We start from the raw sequence: 7,796 nt of genomic DNA on the forward strand, positions 1-7,796 counted from the left end.
CTGCTTGCGGGGTGGCTCAGCGCAGGGTTGGCAGCAGGAGTCAGCGGGCGCAGTGTGAAGGCGTCTTGCGGTGCTGCGGGGTGGCTCAGCGCAGGGTTGGCAGCAGGAGGCAGCGGGCGCAGTGTGAAGGCGTCTTGCGGTGCTGCGGGGTGGGTCTGCGCAGGGTTGGCAGCAGGAGGCAGCGGGCGCAGTGTGAAGGCGTCTTGCGGTGTGGGTCTGCGCAGGGTTGGCAGCAGGAGGCAGCGGGCCCAGTGTGAAGGCGTCTTGCGGTGTGCGGGGTGGCTCTGCGCAGGGTTGGCAGCAGGAGGCAGCGGGCGCAGTGTGAAGGCGTCTAGCGGTGTGCGGGGTGGCTCAGCGCAGGGTTTGTAGCCGGAGGCAGTGGGCGCTGTGTGACGGCGTCTAGCGGTGCTGCCGTGTGGCTCAACGCAGGAGGCAGCGGGCGCACGGCTGTCTCAGCACAGTGTATGTGCGGACGTGTTCCTGCGACAGTTGTACACTGACTGCCCTGAGCGCAGGAGCCGGGGCACAGGGACCGGGACCGTGCTGGTACAATAAGGTGTGCGTTATTGCGGGGGTTAGGTGGGGATAGGTGTGGGACGTGCAGGGTTTGTAGCAGGAGGCAGCGGGCGCACGGCTGTCTCAGCACAGTGTATGTGCGGACGTGTTCCCGCGACCAGTGGCGTAAGTTCAAACCAGTGGCCCGGAGGCGAAATAACAATGGTGCCCCTTCTTCCTTCAACACCAACACCATTGCAGTCTGGCCAAATTAAGGATCACATGGCCACATATGAACACACGCCAAGCCTCATACATACCTCCCAACTGTCACGATTACAGCGGGACAGTCCCGATTTTCGGGTCCTGTCCCGCTGTCCCACCCGCGGCAGGCATTGTCCCGCTGCGGGGGGTGGCAGTTGGGAGACCCCCCAATCTAGTAGAATAGACGCTGTGCGCATGCGCACAGCGTCTATTCTCGTATAAAAATGAGGTCGCAGCTAATTAGCATAAGCCGCGACCTCATTTGCATACGCCCCGCCCCCTTTTCGGGCGCTCCCTATTTCTACAGGTCAGAAGTTGGGAGGTATGCTCATATACAAACACACACACACACACACAGCCACATGTGCACAGACAAACACTCCTCACACACTCAAAGCAAAGCCACATATACGCACACATACACAGCCAAACACACAAACAGCCACACACTGAAAAGTGATCCTGGTGTGTGCCTTACTGTAAGCACTCTGTCACCGCCGAGGCACATCCGCCAGCCCCTCTTCCATTATCAACCTGAGCAGCGACAGCGCAGATGAAGGAGCTGGGGTTGTTCAAGCGAGAGACGGGCACGGACAGCAGGACTTTCTCTGTCAGGAGGCGGAGTTTGCCAGCAGTGTCACTCAGACAGTGCCCCCGCCTCCTGACTGCCGAATCCTATCTACTACTCGATTAACCCCTACCATGCCGCCGCTCCGCGTCCTGTCACTGCACAGCTTCTGATGTAAGTGACTGGGGCACCGGAGGCAATGGAGGAGATGATTGTGTGCCCCCTTAAGTTTAAACACCTGGCGGCAGCCTCCGGTACTTCCGCCACTGCCCGCGACAGTTGTACACAGTCTTCCCTGAGCGCAGGAGCCGGGGCACAGGGAGCGGGACCGGGATCGAGAGCGCGTGGTGGTGCAATAAGGTGTGCGTTATTGCGGGGGTTAGGTGGGGATAGGTGTGGGACTGCAGGGTTATTTTCTCTTATATATTTGGCTACATTTGTTTTTGCAGGCTGGGTGGTGTGTGACCCCGCCCAGCGTTACAGCCGCAGATGATTGACAGATGTAGCCAAATATATAAGAGATAAAGACGCGACACCAATAGCTTAGATTAAACTGTCATACTTATTTATTTAAGAACTGGTATGACCCCCGATAAAGGGGATGGCAAAGACCAGGCACCTGAGACCAGAGACCGTTCAGGGGTGTTGCCCCGGGCAACGACCAGGTCGTTCCCAAATTCCTACACACCCCTTACCAAAGGCACAGCCCGCCCTGCGTGGACATCCCCCCGCCTCTAAGGCCTGACGCGAACATATCCGCCTAAATGTTCGTCGCCCCACCGCGCTGAGTCGAGGCCCGTCCGCCCTCCTGGCAAGGAGAGGGGTAATACCACGCAGGGACCACCTGACACCCTTCTAGAATCCTGGTCGAGGGTGCTGTCCCGCCACAGCAATGGTACTCTCTACTGCCCTGTGCACCTGGTACCAATGCACCGCCATACCCTACAATAATGACACCAACTAAAATAACTGTTTAAAAATATCACCCAGAAAAATTGCCATGCCCTCCTCTGAGAGGTGCACTCCATCTGGCCTGTACATGCCTGGTTTCTCTTTCACAATGTTCGGGTGTAACCTTATATCCAAGAATGTAACCATATGCTCATTGTTACATAGAGATAAAGTGTTGTATGATTTTGTTGGCCATGTAATGTAATATGTAACGTGCTTATGGGCGAGATGATAGACATTGGAGCTAGTTGCACAGTATTAATGCACGAGTCAGGGATGATGCTGATACTGGCTGAGAGGATACCGTTAAGGTCGCACGGGAAGATACTGGACACAGCGGAGAAGGGTTGGTTGTTGGACATACCTCACCGGGTTTTTGGAGCAGCGACAGCGGACAGCGGGGTAGCGGTGATAGCAGGAGTGACGAGAGGCAACGCAGCGGTGGCACGGAGAGAGTGACCTGCAGCAGCGGCAGCAGCGATAGCAGCCAGGTCTCTAGCGGAACTTCCCTATAGGCGAGGGACTGGGAGCCGCTTAGACCTGAGGCTGGTAGCTTACCCTCCCATCGTGGGGGAAGCGGAGTCCAGCTTCGCCGCCACCTCACGTGCCCCAGAGCCAGATAAAGACCCGACAGCGCACCTGTAAGCTAGAAGCCAGAGTGTGGTCCCAGAGCCCAAGCCGCCGAAAGTAACTCAGACGCTGCTCTGCCACTGTAAAGACCCGACAGCGCACCTGTAAGCTAGAAGCCAGAGTGTGGTCCCTGAGCCCAAGCCGCGAGGAAAGTAACTCAGACACTGCTCTGCCACTGTGACTGCTACTAGCGGACATGAGTGTACCAATCACGAGAAAGCATTGAGAAACCCTGCTGGATAGCATAGCTAACCGTTAACCCCTCACAGCCCGGATAGAGACAGCCCGGATAGAGACTGGACAACTAACCGGTGAGAGCTAATGTAGTGCATAACTTTACATCCTACTATTTTATACGCCCACACGGATAGACTCCTATACACCATTTACTGTAGAGGCGATCACTCTGGGACTATCCAAGCTATCTACATTGACAATTTAACTGGATCAGAGTAATCGCTCACTATAAATACTGGACACGGGCCCCAACGCGCGCCAACATATGAGCTCACACTTAAGACTGTGTATCAGAATGATATATGTATCAGAGTGTTATATATCTGGCCAGATATAAGGTATAGAGAATAAGATATTAGCTTACTTGAATAAGGCTATGTTATGGGGAATTGGGTATTATAGTTATAATGACTAGGAAGGGAAGGGGACTTTAGGTGTCTGCAATAGGAAGGTAAATAGTTAGGGTATAATTAGAGTGTAAGAAGGTGATTGTATTGTATATGAAACTAATGTTATCAGAATCCTTGAAATGCTATTAATGTGTTTGTAGAATATACTGTATGATGTTGTGTATAGGAACTATAGAATATGTGTATATGAATTTAAATGATTAAACCTTGTTAGCATACTTACTTTCACACTGCATCCGTATCCGTGGAATCTAAGTCCTATAAAGCTGTAAAAGAAGAGAGAGGTAGGGTAGTCAGTCTGATTACTAAAATAAGTTAACAGTGATTTCCTAAGCTACACTATAAACAAGTTTAGGTGGAGGCACTTCGCTACTAGTATATAATTACCCATTACTGAGGGTTACAAGTGGAGGCACTGCCGAGATGGAGCATAGGGGTATTTTGTCGGAAAAGGATATATATGAATGGTGCATCAGGAAGGGGAGGAGCGTGAAGAGGTGTTTAGCTGTAGGGGGAAACTTCACAGAATTCTCAGATCGAGATGTCATCACGTGCATCGATAAGTTGTATGGGATAGTGCGACCTAAGATTATAGATAGATGGAGAGGAGACATGGGGAAGGTGGTCGCTTTCCTCATTGAGAATGAAAAAGACCTTGATAGCTGTTTGCTCCCGTCCATGGTGGTAGCTGATGAGGAGACAGGGAGACGATGGCAGGTCATATGGCCGATAAATGACGGAGAGACGGCAAGTTTCCCTGTATTTACAGAAGACAGTAATGATAAGGGAGATAGAGATGGTGATGCCGCTGAAGACGCTGAAGCTAGTACAAAGGGAGCTCAGTTCGAGACCATCATAGATAGAGTAGTTTCCCAGTTGGAGAGATGGCATTATGAGGGGAGTTATAGGAGACTGAGGTTATTCTCTGGTATAAGCCCTGTTCCTATTGGGGAAGAAACATACGAGGCTTGGAAGGAGGCCGCAGTACAGCAGGCAGAAGAATGGCAGTGCCCCGATAAGATTAAACGGCAGAGAATAGTCGAAAGTCTAAGGGGACCAGCGATGGGGGTGGTACAAGCCGCTAGGAGAAGCAACCCACAAGCCACACTTGAGACATATTTAGAGGCTCTAGATTACGCATATGGGACACTAGAAGACGTGGGGGAACTACTGGCTAGGTTCCAACATACTTTTCAAGAAGTGGGGGAAAAACTCAGTACTTATGTAATACGGTTAGATAAGCTGTTATATAAGATAGTTGAAAAGAGTGGGATAGAGAGAGGAGACGTAGATAAGAGCAGAATAAGACAACTGCTTCGAGGGGCTCAGACAACTGACTTTGTAGCACAGAAATTAAGGTGTTCAGTATTGAGAGATACTCCACCCACGTTCAACGAATTGCTCAAAGAAATTAAACAGGAAGAAGTATTGATAGAAATGAGAGACAGGACGGTTAAGAAGGTGAAAGTGGTAAAGCCCATCGTTGAGAAAGATGCTTTTGAGGATAAAATATTGAAGTTAATAGAAGAACAAAACAAAAAGATAGAACAAGTATTGACTGTACAAAATAACCATGCTAAGCGGGACTCTGAATTGACCGTCCGAGGCATGGGGAGAGGTTATAGAGGTGTGAATAGGAGATGTTTTGAATGTGGCAGACTAGGGCATCGGGCATTTGAGTGTATCAATGGTCAGTTTAACAGGAACAGGAATAATCTTCCAACTCCCACAGACTACGATAATGGCGGCCAGGCCAGCCCTGAATCTGATCAGGGAAACGAGTAGGGGAGAACTGTGAGCCCCTCTCAGTTCCCCCCAGGAATGAAGTAGAGGTAATGGGGAAAATTTGGTGGAATGGAAATGGTTCGATCCCGGAAGGACTTTTAGGACCCATACCATCGGTAACCGCAGAAATAAATGGAGTGAGATGTATGGTACTGTTGGATAGTGGATCGCAGGTATCCATTATATTTGAGCCATGGTATCAGAAGTACATACCCGAGGTTCCTATAAGACCCTTAAATGGATTAGTTATATGGGGACTAAGTGTAGAAAAATACCCATACTTAGGATATGTGGAGGTGGAGATAAGGCTGGGAGGAGACGGAGAGAGTGGTTTAACAGTCCCTGTTGTCGCCCTTATATGTCCCGAGATGGGAAGAGATGCCAACGAACTGCCTATTATTATAGGTACCAATACCAGATTGTATAGGGAATTGTCTAAGTGGTGTTTAGCAGAGGAGGGTAATGAGACACAGACACAGACTTGTAGAGACGATAGTTATGAATATGGTAGGTCACTCAATGTGACTGTAGGGCAAAGCCAATTCGAGTCGTGCTTCACCGGAAGTGACATTACTGGGGAAGAAAAGAAAGAACTCATAGAAGCATTAAAAGAAAAGGAGTCTGGTTTCTCAAAAGGGGAGTGGGACCTGGGGGTAGCCGTAGGGGTGGAGCATCAAATAAATCTCACCAACGATAGTCCATTTAGGGAACGCTCTCGCAGAATAGCCCCTGCCGATTTCGAAGACGTTAGGTTACACCTTAAAGGGTTATTAGAAAATCAAATGATTGTTGAGTCCAGAAGTCCGTACGCCTCTCCCATAGTGGTAGCCAGAAAAAAGACGGGAAAGATAAGGATGTGCGTAGATTATAGAACCTTAAATTCTCGCACCATACCTGACCAATACACCGTGCCTCGGATTGATGAAGCCTTAGACTGTTTACAAGGGAGTGGTTGGTTTTCTGTTCTAGATTTAAGGAATGGGTTTTATCAGATCCCTATGAGGAAGGAGGATCAAGAAAAAACGGCGTTCATATGTCCTTTGGGTTTTTTCGAATTTTTGAAGATGCCTCAGGGGATTAAAGGGGCACCAGCCACGTTCCAAAGGACTATGGAGAAGGCTATAGGCGACATGAACTATCGGGAGGTACTAGTGTATCTTGACGATATAATTGTTTTTGGGAAAACATTAACAGAGCACAATGACCGTCTTTTGAAAGTGATTGACCGGCTTATTGAGGGGGGCCTGAAATTATCAATAGATAAATGTATTCTATGTCAAGCATCGGTAAAATACCTAGGTCATGTGGTGAGTCGGGAAGGGATAGCCACCGATCCGGAAAAGGTGGAGGCTGTTAGAGCCTGGCCAAGACCCACTAAGCTCAAAGAGCTGAGGTCTTTTCTGGGGTTTTGCGGATACTACCGGCGATTCGTCCCAAATTATTCGCAAATAGCGAAGCCCCTTACTGAATTAACTAAGGGATATCCACCTCCTAACAAAAAAAAGAACCCTAATCGGAACAATAACAATAAAGAACAGAAGTTGTATAGGCCTGAGGAGTTATTTGGGGAAAGGTGGACCCCGCCGTGCGAGGTATCCTTTATTCGGCTGAAAGAGGAACTCACCCACACCCCTGTGCTCGCTTATGCGAACCCTAATGACCCATATATACTTCATGTTGATGCTTCTCAAGAAGGAATAGGGGGAGTATTATACCAGGCTTGCCCAACCAGTAAAAAGAATAGACCTGTTTCTTTCGCCAGTAGGGGGTTAACCAGCAGTGAAAAGAATTACCCAACCCACAAATTGGAATTTCTAGCTTTAAAATGGTGTGTGGTAGAGAAGTTCCATGAGTATTTATATGGGGTGCAATTTGAAATTCACACTGACAACAACCCCCTAACATATATCCTCACCACTGCAAAGTTAGACGCGACCGGACATAGGTGGCTGGCAGCCTTAGCACTGTACAACTTTTCTATTAAATACAGACCGGGAGTGAGTAATATTGATGCCGATGCACTGTCTAGAATACCAGGGCGTCCAGAGCCGACAAGTGAGGATGAAGACTGGGTGGAGATTCCAATGGGAGATATAAAAGGAATGTGTCGGCAAATAAGAAATCAAAAGGATACATTACTCGTGAGTGAGTACTTGAGTGGTACTGGTGCTATAGGCTCCCTAGGTGCCACCCCAAAGGCTTTACCCCTGTCTTATTGTTGGTTGGGACGGTTAGAGATGGAGGGGTTGCCCATGATTCGGCCAGTGCAAATGAAGAGGGCGCAACTGGCTGACCGTAACATTAGAGACGTATATTATCTAATACTAGAAAAAAAACGCTCACCTGGAAGAACAACCTCGCTATCACTCTCAGAAAAGGCCAAACTCTTGAAGAGACAAGAGAAGTGGCTAGAGATAAGAGACGGGGTACTTTATAAAAAGATAGAGAGGACCAAT

This window comes from Crinia signifera, chromosome 2 (assembly GCF_055691185.1).
Source record: "Crinia signifera chromosome 2, ASM5569118v1, whole genome shotgun sequence".
Classification (NCBI taxonomy): Eukaryota; Metazoa; Chordata; class Amphibia; order Anura; family Myobatrachidae; genus Crinia; species Crinia signifera.